Below are 17,616 nucleotides of genomic sequence, written 5' to 3'. Positions count from 1 at the left end.
GTGCATAAATAGATTAACACTTATCAATTAATTTGTGACAACTTAACTGAAATGGTATGAAGAAACATATTTTTAATAAAAGCAGTAATAATTCAAGAGACTATTAAGTACAAAAATAAGGATTTTAATCTTATTTTTCTGTGTGATATTCTCAGAGTAAAAGTGCTACTACTCACACTGTAACACAAAAATTAATTCCATAGGACATGATGACCCAAAGGTAAAAGTTAACCAATACTCTTAGTAAGACAGAAAACCATAGTTACGAAACTGGAGAAGACAAATATTTCCTAGTGAAAGCTCAGAATTATTAGCATAAAAATAAAAATGATAAATAGTGAAATATTACTATTAATGTATCTTGTTCATTAAAAGAAAACTTAAGAACTGCAGAAAAGCAATTTACACAAATGAAGATATTCCCAAAATATATATTAAACGAAGAATTCACAGCCAGAATATAAAAAGAGCTCATACAAATCAGTAAGACAGAAATAACTCAATGAAAATTTCTGAAAATAGTTGAATAGTTACTACATAAAAGCAAGAGATTCAAATGACCATTAAATGTAGGGAAATGTATTCAGCTTCATTAGTTCTTAAAAGGTAAATGAAATATCATTGCACATAGTCCACAATAACTTCAATTTATTCTTTTTTTAATTTTTACAGATTGTATTTTGATTCATTGTACACAAATGGGGTACAGCTTTTCATTTCTATGGTTACACACAAAGTAGATTCTCGTCATTCATGTTCCAATGTCAGTACACTAAGTATGGTTAAGAATGTGGATTAAATGCAGGTATCATATATTGCTTGTGAAGGTCTACACTACTCAGTATTAACTGTGAAATCATATACCTTTCCTGTGACCCATTAAGTTCACTTCTATCTATCTCAAAAAACGATATGGTATCAGTATTGCCTAGGAAAGTACAACTGAAGTTGGTATAGAATGTGTTAGATTTTGAACAGTTGTTTCGAAGTCAATAACTTTCATTAGGAAAAGAAAGTACTGTAGGTATTTATTTTTATTACTTATTTAGGAAGCAGACAATAAAAGGACTCCATTGATGGCAGCCTAGCACACTGAGAATCTTTGGGAGTTGTTTTGGAGTTTTAAGGCTTCTACTGCATTTGGGACCCATAGTGGGGGAAATGAAGTCAAGATAATATCTGCCAAGGCATTCATTAGTGTGACTGCTGCTGTAACAGGGCCTGGTGATCAGGAAAATGCCCCATGTGAATCTCCTGATGCAGAGCCGTGGTTGACTTTCAGTGCTGTCTGAGTGCCCCTTTGGATCCACCCAAACATTTGCGGAAACCCTGTTTCCCACAGGCTGCTTCTACCTTATGTGAACACAGCAGGACTATTAGTGCTGGTTCATTTCTACCAGATGCAAACTCTTTTGGTTGGCGACTCTGGTCATCAGATGAATAAAGCTTTCTTGCAAATTCTCTGTGGTCCAACACTCTTACTCCTTACTTCACTTCATGGCTCCCATTTTTTTGGTGTTAGTAAAAAGCAAATGCACACAACAGAAACTTGTCTAAATAAACACCAAATTTCCTGTTATTGTATACTTTAAGGACAGGGACCTAATGTCAAAAGACACATTTGGTATCCCAAGGTTACTGCTACTGACAGGAATGGAGTGGTTGCATTGACAAATAAAATAAAATTGATAAAAACAACAACAAAATACAGGACTGGGCCAAGACTAGAATATATTGTACCTAGGACGCAGAGTTTTATCACTGTACAGGGAGATTCACCATAGGAACTCACTTGAGCCCTATGTGTATAAATTTTGGAAACACTTTGCAAAACTTTGAAAGAATAATTGAAAGACCAACAGGACAGCTGGTTCTTGTGTTTGAGGGGGAAATCTATCTTATAAATGCAGTCTCTTAAAAAATGCAAAAACTGTTCATAAAAAAAAAAACAACTACAAAAACAGACACTATATAGATTAGAGATCTTGGAGAGGGGTGAAGCAAGATGGTGAACAAAAAACTTCCAGTAATTATCTCAGCATGGAAAAAATGAATTTGAACTGTTATGTATGTGACCAGTACCTTCACAAGGGCTAAAGAACCAGGTAGAGGGAGCATACTATGAGGGTTTAAGTAAAGAAAGTATGAAGGAAAGAGCTGTTCATGCTACCTGTTCTTTACTTCCAAGCTATGAATAGAGTTGCTTCCTGCTTAGGATGGTAATGGATGGAGAGGACTAAGCAGACATTAAACTAGGAACCCAGGGTCATGCCTACCACAGTAAAACCCAGTACTGGGAAGAGCCACAGGGCTTGTGCATCCAGGCCAGTGACCAAGGATGGAGCCTCTGCACCTATGTCAGTCTTGGCTGCCAAGTAACTGCCTTCATCACCCCTCATCCAGCCTGGGGAAGCACAGTACAAAGCCTGAATCTGCTTTGATAAGACAGGAAAGCAAACATGGAACTTTGATTCAAACTCAGCCCCTCTGACACCAGGCTAGTGTCCATGGATGGGGCCTTTATATTCCTTCCCACCAACCCCCAGCACCAGATAGAAACCAATGGCTCTACTTAACTGGACTTTCATCCAGAACTTCTGTGCAGAATGCATGTCTAGAACTCATATCCAGAACTCTTATCCTGAATGAATATCTAGAACTCATATCCAGAACTCATCATCTCTGACTGGTGGAAGTGAACTGAGGCTAGGAACAGGACACAGCAGCACATAGGCTATAGTTGCATGGGCCTTGTTCTTGCCCATGTTCTGTATTGGTCTTGACAGGCAGGGGACTCCTGAAGCCACCCAGCTTTGCAGCTGCCACAGTGTAACTGTTCATTCCATACAGAATAACAAGGATAGTCATTACACACTTAGGAAAAGAGGAGGAAGGTAAGCACAAGTCATTGCTTTCAAGACAACAGCAGAACCTCCACATGGAGGCCCAGTATCAGACAAAATTCTAGATCACCTGACCCAAGACGGTGACTATGGATGGGACATCAAGGCCTTCTAGGAGCTTCAGGCAGCAGTTCATAGGCCATGCTACCTTTTCAGACACTCCATGCCATCATGAACAACACAATTGTAAATTCATGACAATCTTGGGCTTGAGTCTCCCTCTAGTGATGAAATGGTGACAAAACACCAACATGAAAACCAGGACTTCAGAACACTGTTTAGTTCTAAATTGCTTCAGTGACCAAAGGCTGGGAGAAAATAAAAAACAGCGTGCTTAAAATTTCTGGAAGAATAAGAAAAAAAAAAAAAGTCATATGATTAAGGTCTGAATGAATACGTACTCCTTCAAAGAACAGACATTGTTGTATAGCTACGAGCACCAAGGACCTACAGGGAACCATGAACAAAACTAACCAAGAAACTAAGGTACTGGAAACCAACCACAAAACCAAGTGATATGTGTAAACTCTCAGATAAAGAGTTCGAAACACCCATTTTTAAGTCAATGAACCTAAAAGACAGTGATTTATCAGATAAAATACAGAGATTGAAAAAATCATTTAAAAAGTAAAACAAAATCCTGGAGTTGATAAATACATGAAAAGAAATAAGAAATATGACAGAAAGGGATGTAATTTGTGTAAATGTCTCCCAAAGGGCCCATGTGTTCAATATTTGGTCTGCACACTATGGGGCTATTGGGAGGTGGTGGAATACTTTTTGTGGCAGGATTGTAAGTCTTTCAGTTATATGGGGGCATAACCTTAAAGAAAATATTGGGATTCTGGTCCCTCCCCCTCTTTTCTCTCACTTCCTGGTCCCTCCCCCTATTTTCTCTCACTTCCTGGTCCCTCCCCCTCTTTTCTTTCACTTCCTGGCCACCATGATGTGAGCAACTTTGCTCTCCCACATGCTCCATGCGAAGGTGACCTGCATCTCTCAGTCCCAAAAGCCATGGGGTCAATTGCTCAGAGGCTGAGAGCTCCAAGTCTATGAACCAAAAGAAACCTTCACTTTTAGTGAGTTTATTATCATAGGCATTTACTACAGTAATGGAAAGCTGATCAGCACAGAGGATTTCAATAGCAGAAAAAGGTAAACAGAAGGTAGAATCGATGACTTCAAAGGCAGGACATTTAAAAAGAGTTAAGGGAGCAAAAGAAAAAAAGTATGAAGAGGAAGAAAGAAATACTATGGGAACTATGAGGCAGCATTAATATTCTTGGGCCTGAAGTGGGACTTCAGAAAGGCAAAGGAGTAGAGAACTTATTCAAGGGACAGTAACAGAAAATTCCCTCAAAATATATAAGGATACGAATACCTGGAATGGGAAGGTCAAAGTCACCAGTCTGATTAGATCTCAGCAACTTTACCCAAAGCTTACTGTAATCAAATTATCAAAGGTTAAGACAAAAAAAGAATGCTAAAATGGTCCTAGGAAAATAAATTATTAAGACATAGGGTGTTCCAATTTACCTAACAACAGACATCTCAGTAGAAACCGTACAGGCCAGGGATGGGGGACCTGTCTCAGTGAAAGAGTGCTTGCCTAGAATTCAAGAAGAACCCCTGGTTTCAAATCGCAGCAATGGAAGGAAAGAAGGAAGGTAGGTAGGTTGACTACAAGTCAGGAGTGAGTGGGATGAGACATTCGTGTCTAAATGAGAAAAAAATCAAACTGCCAGTCAAAAATAGTATACCAGAAAAGTTACCTTTCAGATATGAAGAAGGGATAAAAGACATTCCTAGTCAAACAAAAGCAAAAACACAGAGAACTTATGTCTCCCAGAACTTTTGTAGGTGAAATGCTAAAGGAAGTTTCTTCAATTTGAAAGAAATATATGGTAATGAATGAGAAAAAAACACTGAAGATATCAAACTCACTGATAATTAACTATACAGGGAGACTCAGAATGGTCTAATATTATAAGCTGGGTATATGAGCCATTCATATCGTTAGAGTGATCACTAAAATATGAGATACTTATAATGTTAATGTGTTGATAGGCAATGTAAAGCATTATAAAATGTAGCAACAGAAATTCAAAATATGGGGAGGAATGGAGTGTAAGGGTGACGGTTTTTATTAGTTTTGTTTTTTTGCTTCTTTATTTTATCATAAATGTTTTATTGCTCTCTGTTAAGACAATTTGTTATGATCAAAAAAATGATTTTGTAAGAAATAACAATGTAAAAACCTATACTAGGCACACCAAAAATAGTTAACACGGAACAATTCACACTACTAGATTATATCACTTAATGACAAAGGAAGCCTGTAAGAGAGGGAGAAAGAAAGAACTGAAGAAAGAACTAGAACACAAGAAAATGGCAGTTATGAAAACTTGTCTGTCAATAATTACCTTAAATAAAAGTAGATTACATTCTGCAATTGAAAAACAAAGTTACTGAGTGGACAAAAAATACACTCAACTGTATGTTGCTTTTGAGAAACTCACTTCACCTCTAAAGACACACAATCTGAAAGTAAAGGACAGAAGAAGCTATTTCAGGAAGATGGATTGCAAAAGAAAGCAGGAGTAAACACACTTATATCAGATCAAATATACTTTAAATCAGAAGATGAAGAAAAAAGAGACAAAAAAACTTTTATCCCACTAAGTTGTTTTTATCAAGTATATTGGTGGCAGTCATGAAAAACTAACACAGGGTCAATACAGCAACAGAAAGTAACTATTGTAAGTATGTATGTGTCTAATATTACAGCACATATAAAGTAAACATCAATAAATACAAAGGGAAAGATATTTCCACTATAATAAGAGTAAGGGGCTTTAAAATCCTGTGTTCAACAATAAACATACCTTTCAGACAAACGTGAACATAGAAACTTCAGAGTTAAATTGTACCCTAGATCAAATAAACCCAACAGATATCTACAGATATTTTCTATCCAAAAGCTACAGAAGATACATTGATCTCAATTACACACAGAGCATTTTCTGTGATACATTATACTGTGAGTCATAAAACAAGTCTCAACTAAATTTAAAAACTGAAATCATATTGAATATCTTTTCTGCCTACAACACACTAAAACCAGAAATCAATAACAACAATAACAACAAAAACCTTTGGAAGTTATACAAATATATGTAAATTAAACAACTTATTCATTGTGGATCAATAAAGAAATTAAGAAGGAAATTTTAAAAGAATCTTGAAAATATCAATACTGAAAATACAACATATCAAAACTTATGGAATACAGAAAAAAATATGAAAAGTCTATATCAATTAAGCCTACATCAAAAAAGTAGAACTTAAATAAATAACCTATCATTATACCCTGAGGAGCTAGAGAAAACCATGAATCAAATCTTAAATTGATAGAAGGGAAGAAACAATGAAAATCAATGAAATAAGTAAAATAGGGATGGCATTAAATCACAAAAGGTCAGTGAAATAAAAAATAAATAACTTTTTTACAAAAAAATGACAGTTCTTTAGCTAGATTAACAAAGACTCATTACATGAATGGTATGAATCTACATTTTGCACAGTCATAGAAATGAAAAATTGTACCCCATTTGTGTACAATGAATCAAAATTCAGTATGTAAAAATAAAAAATATATAAAAAACCAAAGACTCAAGTTAAAAAAAAAAAAACAGAGACTGAAAAAGAGATATTACAATAGATATCACTGAAACACAAAGAATCTCTGGAGACTCTTATAAACAACTATATCCCCCCAAAATTGGTAGTTGTAAGTTTGATAACCTGTAATAAATGGAAAAATTCCTGGACACATACCTCTTATGAACATTGACTTATGAAGAAATGGAAAACTTGAACAGAAAAATAATAAATAATGAGATTTAATCAGCAATAAAATTCACATCAGAGGTGAGCCCAGGACCACATGGCTTCACTGCTAACTTCTACCAAATCTTTACTAAATTTTTCACCAAGTCTTCTCAAACAATTCCACAGTATTGAAATAGAGTTAATGCTTTCAAAATCATTCCATGAGGCCAGCATAATCCTGATACCAAAACCACTCAATGACACAATGACAAGTGAAATTCTCTGATTGACACAGATATAAATATCCTCAGAAAAATACTAGTGAATGGAACTCAACAGTCCTTTGAAAAGATCATTCACCATGTTGGAGCGGGATTCAACCCAGGGATGGAAGGGTGGTTCACATACACAAATGGACACTGAGGGAATGAAGGCCAAAACCACATGATCACTCCAGTACCTGTAGAGAAGGCACTTGATAAAGTTAACATCCCTCCATGTAACAAACTCTAAACAAATGAGCAGTAGGAAGAATGTACCTCAGCATAGTCAAGGTCATTAATACTATCCCACAGCTAACATAATGGACAGGGCAAAGCTGAAGCTTCCCCTCTGACATCTGGAACATCACAAGGATGCCACTCACCACGTTTATCCTGCAAATGGCTGGAAGTTTCAGTGAAAGCAATTAAGCAAGAGATGGGAATAAAGGGGCATGGGAATTGGAAAAGCAAAGTCAAACTGTTACTCTTTACAGATGACATGATCTTATTTATAGAAAACCCTGAATATGCCACCAAAAACTGTTGGAAATAATGAGCAAATTCAGAAAAGTTTCAGGATATAAAACCAACATACAAAAAAAATAGTGCTTTCATGTGCCAATAGCAAATTATCTGAAATAGAACTCAAGAAAGCAATCTGATTCACAATAAAAAATAAACCTAGAAATAAATTCAACTGATGAGGTGAAGAATCTCTACAATAGTAGCTATAAAACATTGAGGAGAGAAATTGAAGTGGACACACACACACACATACACACACACACACACACACATACATACACACACGAGGAAAGCAACTCATGTTTTATATTGAATAATTGATACCATTAAAATACTATCCAAAATAATGTATTGCAATCTCTTCAAAATTCCAATGACCTTCTTCAAAGAACTAGAATAAAAAGATCTAAAATTCATATGGCATCACAAAATTCTGGAACAGCTGAAACTACATTGAACAAAAAGATAAAAGGTTGTTTTAGTCAATATTTCACTGCTGTGGCTAAATGACCTGACCAGCATAACTGTAAAGGAGGAAAGACTTATTTGAGGGCTCACAGTTTCAGAGGTCTTAGTCCATAGAAGGCCAGCTCCATTCCTCAGGGCTCCAGGTGAGGCTGAACATCATGGTGGAAAAGCGTGGCAGAGGGAAGCAGCTCACATCATCAGGAAGCAGAGAGAGAGAGACAGAGAGACAGACAGAGAGACAGAGAGACAGAGAGACAGAGAGAGAGAGAGATTTCACTCTCCAGATCCTAAATATATATCCCATAGCCACACCCCAATTCCCACCTCCTCCAGCCACACCCTACCTCTTGAATTTATCCCATTAGAGATTAATTCACTGATTAGGTTAAGACTTTTACAACCCAATCATTTCTCCTCTGAACTTTCCTTCATTGTCTCACACGTGAACTTTTGGGGGACACCTCACGTCCAAACCATAACAAAAGGTAAGGTACTTATTTCATTACCTTACTTCAAGAAAAATTACTAAGTTATGGTCATCAGAACAGCATGATGTTGGTATAATAACAGAGATAAAGACCAGTGGAACAGAATATAGAACCCAGAGTTAAGTCATGGAACTACAGCCAACTGATCTTCAACAAAAGTGCTAAGTATGCATGAGGAAAAGACAGTCTTAAATACGTGGTGTGGGGATACTTGGATACTCATGTGCTGAGTCATAAGATTAGATCCCTTACTATCACCAATACAACACTCAATGCAAAATGGATTAAAGACTTGGATGGAAGATATGAAATTATAAAACTACTAGAAGAAAACATAAGGGGAACGAATCCTGACATTGAAATAGGCAAGGGATTTTTAGATAAGATCTCTAAAGCACAGGAAGCAAAGTAAAACTGTACAAATGGTATTGTATCAACAGAAGACTTCTACACATGGAAGGAAAAAGTCAACAGAGTAAAGAGATAATATAAATAAGAGGATAAAATATTTGGAATCTATATATCTGATAAGGCATCAATATCCCTAATGTGAAAGTAATTCAAACAAGTCAATGACAAAAATAATAATAATCCTGTTGAGAAATGGGCAATGTGCCTAAATAAACATTTCTCAAAATAGGGCATTCAAATGGCCAACAGGTATCTGAAAAAACTCATCAGAATCTTTAAACATCTGGGAAATGCAAGTGAAAAGAACAATGACATAATCTTCTCACTCCAATTGAGTGCCTCTTATCAAAAAAGTCAAGAGGCTGGTAAGAATGTGGAGAAAAGGAAACAGTTAACACACCATTGGCATGAATGGGAGTCAGCCCAGCCATTTCAGAATACAGTATGGAAGTTTCTCAAAACATTAAAAATAGAGCCACTGTGTGATCCCGCAATCACACTACCAACATCCAAAGGAAACGGAATCAGTGTGTTGCAGACATCTTCTTGCCCATGTTGACACAGCATTCTTCACAGTAGCCAAGAAATGGAACCAACCTATTTGCATCAACAGATGAATGGATGAATATAGTGTGGTCACATACACAAGATGGAATACCATGCTTTCAGCAATTAGAAAGGATAAAATCCTGTCATTTGTGACAACATCCATGAAGCCTGAGGACACAATGCCAAATGAAATAAACCAGTCATAGAAAACAACACCACCTGATTTCGCTCATGATTATGCTTGAGGGATAAATACACCTACCCTGGTTTTCACATTATACAGTGAGTACAGGTACAAAATTTCACCTGGTACCCCATAGATAGGTACTCTTTTTTATTTGCCAACTTAAAAATAGAGACTCTTGTTTAGTCCTGTTTGTTTTCCCCATGTCTTGAACCATTTCATTTATTAAAAAGCTACCAAGATGTCTGTTCTTAAACATTTTAGGGGGTTAGGGAGAGATGTTTGGCTCTGGCTTAGCCTATATAGCTGCTCTAACAAAATGCTATAGACTATGGCTGTAAAGAGCAGAAATAAGCTTTTTGCAATTACAGTATCAGGAATATCAAGATGAAGGTACAGGCAGATTTGGGGCTGAGGATGTGGACTCAGGGATAGAGCATTTGCCTGGTGTGCATGAAGCCCAGCTTTGAAAATAGAAAGAAAGGAAAGAAGGAAGGAAGAAAGAGAAAAAGAAAATCACATAGATAGGAAGAGTTGGTGTTGGGTAAGGGTCCCCTTCTTAATAGATGGCAGTCTTTCTTCATCCATCTCACACAGCCGAGGGGAGGAGCTTCCTCAGGCCTGCTCCATAAGGCACTGATGTCATTCATTTGAGCTCCACTTGTGACCTAATCACTTCCCACAGGCCCTGCCCCCAACATCATCACTTTCATGGGTGATGTTTTCCAATACATAAATCTGGGGGGAGTATAATAAACAATCAGACAACAACTGGCCCAAACAACAACAAAAAAATGTTGGGAAATACTGATTTTAAAGATGTATTTGAATTTGCAAACTTTAAATACTAAGATATCCTTTTACATCCTCGTGAATCATTTTAGCAATAAAATATCCATATGATATCAAAAGGTAGGCAGGCGTTAGTATCATTTACAGAGGCAATGTCTTCCCCTCTTTAGTTGAGTAAAAAGTAAGTGATTGATAGTTGTTAAATGCATATACTCAGGCATTTCAGGCATACTTGTATTCACATGCACACACACACACACACACACACACACACATAATGGTAATAGATGATTCAAATCTGTGAAAATTTCTTATAGTTCATGAGGAGGAGGTTATGGTAATATATGTATGGAAATTGCTGCGATCAGTGTGATACTCTTTCAAAATACCCACAAAAATTGACCTTTGTTTTCAAAAGATAAAGCACTTATTTGATTGATTCATTATTATCTTATATACCTAATATAAGTACATATGTACATATTTATACACATACACATGTATACATGCATACACACATACATACCTTTAAGTCCCATTTTATAGAGGACATGAATTTTACTCAGGAGGGCAAATGAAAAATCTAAATTCACATAATCATTAAGTGATAAAATTTAGAATCTAAACTTGGATCTTTATTAATTTTTTTTCTATGATACATTATCTTTGCTCTCCCCGCAAAAGACCTAACTTGAGTATTTTAGTAATGACTTTGTATACAAAAGGGTTTCACAAGAGGGTACATGTGTGCATGTGACCAAAACCAGACAAAATTTCCACTGAATGAGATATGAGGATATATTATATGGAAACCATAATGCACATAATCCTAGACTTCCCTACACACACACATACACACACACACACACACACACACACACACACCCTTTTTCATAGATACCACCAGTGAGAGTGGAGATGGCCAGACTTCATGCAATTGTGGACATGTATCAAAGCAGCAGTGAAATACATGGTTGAGCATTCAAAACCCACATTTCCACTAAAATTGAACATTCTCCACCAAGTATATTCCCTTATTTGCCTATAGAATATGATAATGTTTAATTACAATCTGTCAAATGGATATTACACAACAGGAATTTCAAAAAATGTTAGAGTATTACCATTAAGCTGAATGTATTAAAGTTTTTATTTGTTGTTTTTAGATATGCATGACAGTAAAGTGTATTTTGACATATATACACTTGGAGTACAACCCATTCCAATTAGGATCCTGTTTTTGTGGGTGTATGTAATGGGGAGTTACACTGGTGGCATATTCATTCATGGGCATAGGAAAGTTATGTCTGATTCATTCTACAGTCTTTCCTATTCCCATCCCCACTCTCTTCCCTTCATTCCCCTTTGTCTAATCCAGGGAACTTCTATTCTTCCCCTCTGTACCCTCCCTTGTTGTGGGTTAGCATCCACATATCAGAGAGAACGTTTAGTCTTTGGTTTTGGAGATTGGCTTATTTCACATAGCATGATATTTTCCAGTTCCATTCATTTAACAGAAAATGCCATAGTTTCATTCTTTATGGCTGAGTAATAGTCCATTGTGTACATATACCACATTTTCTTTCTTTATTCACTCATATGTTGAAGGACACCTAGGTTTGTTCCATAACTTAGGTATTGTGAATTGAGCTGCTATGAACATTGATATGGCTGCATCACTGTAATATGCTGATTTTAAGTCCTTTGGATATAAACTAAGGAGTGGAATAACTGTGTCAAATGGTGGTTCTATTCCAAGTTTTCTAAGGAATCTCCATACTGCTTTCCAGAGTGGTTGCACCAATTTGCAGTCCTATCAGTAATGTATAAGTGTATCTTTCCCCCTACATCCATGCCAACATTTATTGTTATTTGTATTCTTGATAATCGTCGTTCTGACTGGAGTGAGATGGAATCTCAATGCTGTTTTAATTTGTATTTTTCTAATAGCTAGAGATGTAGAACATTTTTTCATATGTTTGTTATTCAATTATATTTCTTCTGTGAAGTGTCTCTTCAGTTCCTTTGCCTATTTATTGATTGAATTATTGTTTTTTTGGTGTTAAGATTTTTGAGTTCTTTGTATATCCTGGAGACTAATGCTCTATCTGAGGTGCAGGTGGTAAAGATCTTTTCTCCCATTCTGTAGGCTCTTTTTTCATGTTCTTGATTGTTCCTTCTGCAGTGAAAAAGTTATTTAATTTGATGCTATCCCATTTCTTGATATTCATTACACTTTAGGAGTCTTACTGAGGAAGTCAGTTCCTGATTCAACATGATGGAGAGTTGGGTCTACTTTTTCTTCTAGTATGTGCTGGGTCTCTGTTCTAATGCCTAAGTCTTTGATCCACTTTGAGTTTTGTGCAAGGTGAGAGATTGAGGTTTAATTCCATTTTGCTACATATGTATTTCCAGTTTTCCCGGCACCATTTGTTGAAGAGGCTATCTTTCTTCAATATATGTTTATGGCACTTTGTCTAGTATGAGATAACTGTATTTATGTGAGTTTATCTCTGTCTTCTATTCTGTTCCATTGATCTTCATGTCTGTTTTTGGTGCCAATACCATGCTGTTTTTGTTACTATAACTCTGTAGTATAATTTAAGGTCTGGTACCATTATGCCTCCTGCATCACTTTTCTCACTAAGGATCATTTAGGTTATTCTGGGCCTCTTATTTTTCCAAATGAATTTCAGGACTAATTTATTTTATTTCTATGAAGAATGTCATTAGAATTTTAATAGAAATTGCATTAACTATATATAGTACTTTTGGTAGTATGGCATTTTGACAATGTTAATTCTGCCTATCTAAGATCATGGGAGATACTTTCATCTTCTAAGGTCTTCAAAGTCTTTCTTTAGAGTTCTGTAGTTTTCATTGTAGGGGACTTTCACCTCTTTGTTAGGTTTCCAAGTATTTTATCCATTTATTCATTTTTTTTTGTGGCTATTGTGAATGGCATAGTTTTCCTGATTTCTCTTTCAACTGATTTATCATTGGTGTATATGATTTTTGGGTGTTAGTTTTATATCCTGCTACTTTGCTGAATTTGCTTGTGAGTTTTCTGGTGGAGATATTGGGTCTTCTAAATATAGAATCATGTCATTGGTAAATAGGAGTAGTTTGAACTCTTTTTTTACCCCTTTAATTTTTTTCTTTTTCTAATTCCTCTGACTAGGGCTTCAAGGACTATGTTGAATAGAAGTGGTAAAAGAGGGCATCCCTGATTTTTTCCTATTTTTAAAGGGAATGCTTTTTATTTTTCTCCCATGAGAATGATGTTGGTCTTGGGTTTAGCATAGATAGCTTTTACAATGTTGAGGTATGTTCCTGTTATCCCTAGTATTCCTAATGTTTTGAGTATGAATGGATGCTGAATTTTGTCAAATGCTTTCTTGGCATCTATTGAGGTAATCATGTGGTTCCTGTCTTTACGTCTATTGATATGATGAATTATGTTTAGTGATTTCTGTATCTTGAACCAACCTTGCATTTGTGGGATGAATCCCACTTGGTCATGGAGCAATATCTATTTAATATGTTTTTATATGCAGTTTACCAGTATTTAATTTATAAATTATTCCTGTATGTTCATCAGAGATACTGGTCTGAAATTTTCTTTCCTTGATGTGTCTTTTTCTGGTTTTGGTATTAGTGTGATACTAGCTTCATAGAATGATTTTGGAAGGATTCCCTCCTTTTTATATTTCATGTAATAATTTGAGGAGTATTGGTGTAAGTTCTTCTCTGAAGGTCTGGTAGAATTTGGTTGTGAAGCCTTTTGGTCCTGGGCTTTTCTTTGTTGGTAAACTTTTGATGGAGTCTTCAATTTTATTTCTTGAAATTGATCTGTTTAAAATTTCTATGTTCTCCTGATTCAGATTGGGTAGGCTGTATGTCTCTAGAAATTTGTCGATGTCTTCATGATTTTTATTTTATTGAAGTATACATTTTCAAAGTAGATTCTGGCTACCATCTGTGTTTCAATAGTGTCTGTGGTAATATTTTATTTTTTCATCACACATTTTAGTGATTGAGTTTTCTCTCTCTTTTTCTTCATTAGGTTGGTTAAGAGTTGGCCAATTTTATTTATTTTTTTCAAAGAAGTGACCGTTTTTGTTGTTTATTTTGAAACCTTTTGTTTGTTTCAATTTCATTGATTTCAGTTCTGATTTTATTTCCTCTCTTCTGCTTTGGGTGTTTGTTCTTTTTTCTAGGGCTTTGAGATATAATCTTAGTTTATTTATTTGATGACTTTCTATTCTTTTCAATAGTGTTCTCAATGCAATGAACTTTCCTTTTAGAACTACCTTCATAGTGTTCCATAGATTCTGATAAGGTGTGTCGCTGTTCTCATTTATCTCTATGTATTTTTTTTATGTCATCCCTGATTTCTTTTAGTATCCATTGGTCATTTAATATCATATTATTTATCCTCCAGGTTTTGCAGTAGCTTCTATTTTTTATTTTATGTTTGATTTCTAATTTCATTCCATTATGATCTGATAGAATGCAAGGTATTATTTCTATTTTTTTGTATTTGCTCAGTGTTGCCTTGTGGTCAAATATACTGCCTATCTTAGAGAAGGATTCATGTGCTGCTGAGAACAAAGTGTTGAACACATTAAATTCTGAAAGGAGGGTCTGTCATTCTTTTTCTGTTTGTATGCATTTTATTTTCCAGTACAAATCATTCCACTGCATTTCATGGCTTTTGGCTAAATAGTAAATGAAGGAAAATAATTATTAGATTTCCTCAGAAATCACAAAATTTTAGATACGAGCAGGTATTTGAAAATATCTATGACTGATATGTTGTTGGTTATTTTCAGGTGAAATTGCACTTACTAAGCCCAATTTACGTAGCCTGATTAGCTAGATCTTTATGAAGTACGTTGTTTGAACGTTATGTTGTCTTCAGACTGGTAGTTGTGTTCAACACATTGATTTGGTCATCAGAAATTAAAAAGTCTACGTCAGGCTGGCAGTGTATCCTAATTATTTTAGACAGAGACAATGCCTAACTTAGGTGTACAAGTCAGCTTTCTGCCTCTGACCAAAGACAACAGACAGAGCAACTTGGAGGAGGATTGATTTATCTTGGTCTCAGAGATTCAGTCCATGGTGAGCGGATGCCGGGACTGACACATCCTGGTGGAAGAGCATGGCAGAGGGAGCTGCTCAGCTCAGGGTCGCTGGGAAGCGGAAGGAGAGAGGCAGAGGCAGGAGAGAAGATGAACCCTTCTGGGGCACGTCCCCAGGGACCTGCGTCCCGCAACTAGGACAAGTTCAAAGCCCTCATGATTTGATCATTTCCTAATGGCCTCATCTCTGAGCCTTGCTGCCTTTGGAACTATGATTTCAAAACACGAGCTTTGGGGGAACATTTCAGGTCCAAACTTTAACATAAGGAGAAAAAGAATCTAAGTATAAAATGGATCCCATGAGGGTTGAGGGTAAAATGAAAACGACGGCCTCTTGTAAGGACAAGACTGTCACTCAGCCTCTGCCTTCACAGTCCATCCTCTGCTTCCTTTAGGGAATGGCCACTGGGGAAGCTGGGGCTCACAGTCAGAGTCCTGTGATTGACTCCGACTGCCCACCTGCTCTCTTCAGTCATCGTGACAGACAGGAGGCCCTTTTCATTGCCTGAGTCTCTTTATCGTAAACACAATTTCTACTTCCATGCTACTTGATCATGGAAACTCCTAGAGTTTCTTTAACACACATCCACATACTCCTAGAAAATACAACACACAGAGAAATTTACTCTGCATTCACTGCACTTTCCACAAAATCCAGGCAACTAGACTCCCAGAGATCTCTGCATTCTTGTATGAGAAACCAACATTATGTATGTATTTGTAGCTTTGTGGTAAGTAATGCTACCCAGTAGCAATCCAACCTTCAAGACACACTTGGACAATCAAGAACAGCAACATAGTTACTAGTGACAGATTTTTGTAAGGTTGAAGCTATGGAGGACTTATAATTTATATTAAATTTAGATAAATTTACCTAAATTTAGTTTGTAAACACTTGGTGAGTCTGCAAAAAAAATATTTAAAACCGGTTGTACAGATCTCTATGTCAATTTGTCTGATAAAGAGGCACATATTCGACAAGCTGATAAATATTACTCTTGGAACCTATTACTAGAAAAAACAGATTTCTGAAATTTAATTCCCTGAGCTTAATGAACCTAGTAGATTTGATCTGATGTCTTCCCAAGTTAATATGTTACATCTAAATTGACTTGTTTTTTATGGGGACAACTTTGTTCACATTTAAATTAATCTTGAAGAAAATATGTATCAGCACAGAAATGTCTTATTTATAGTTCCCATATAAGAGGGTCTTCATTTGATTTTATTCATTTGATATTTTAAAAAGAAAAACTTAATTAGCTCAATGTGTCATGCTAATGTATAGCAAATGCTAATTTCTTGCAATTTTTTTTTTTTGATTCAAGACATTTATTATGTATGACTGACCACCCTGTAAATGGAGACCCTGACCCTAGGTATTGAAGAACAGGAAGTCATAGTTAATATCTTTGTCCATTTTGCATTGTAATAACAGAATATAAGAGGCTGGAGGCTTTGGAAGGGAAAGAGGTTTGTTTAGCTCACAGTCTGGAGGTCCCAGAGCAGGGGGCTGGCATCTGCTTCTCCTCGGGGACTCATGATGGATGGTGTCACAGATGACATGAATACAGGCACGAGAGGTCACGTGGTGGAAGAGGAAGCCATGAAGCAAGGGGGAAGCCAAACTTTGTTCATAACAACCCAATCTCCAGGTAAGCACCACCTCTTAAAAGCCCCAGCCCCTCAATATCATTCCCTCAGAGTCACACTTCCAGCATGAAACCATTGGGGACTAGCCACACCCAAATTATATCAGTTAATACATAAACTTTCCACCAGGAACTTCAGGTCAATACATGCAGCTTATATTCATTTGCATATAATTCTTCAAGATGATTTTCTATTTAGGTCATCGATCTTATTTTTTATTCCATTTTCTTAACTGGTGTATCTTTGTCAATATAGAAACCGTATGTAAGACACATTTACCAAAAACCAAAAAATAACTGATATTTACCAAAAAAATGAGCCTTGCATTTAGAATCTTAAAATGTACCACTGCAAGATCACAAAACCACCATAAAACAGGAGATATAGAAGTAAAAATAAATA

Source organism: Sciurus carolinensis, chromosome 9 (genome assembly GCF_902686445.1).
Source record: "Sciurus carolinensis chromosome 9, mSciCar1.2, whole genome shotgun sequence".
Lineage (NCBI taxonomy): Eukaryota > Metazoa > Chordata > Mammalia > Rodentia > Sciuridae > Sciurus > Sciurus carolinensis.
This window is presented reverse-complemented; position numbering follows the sequence as displayed.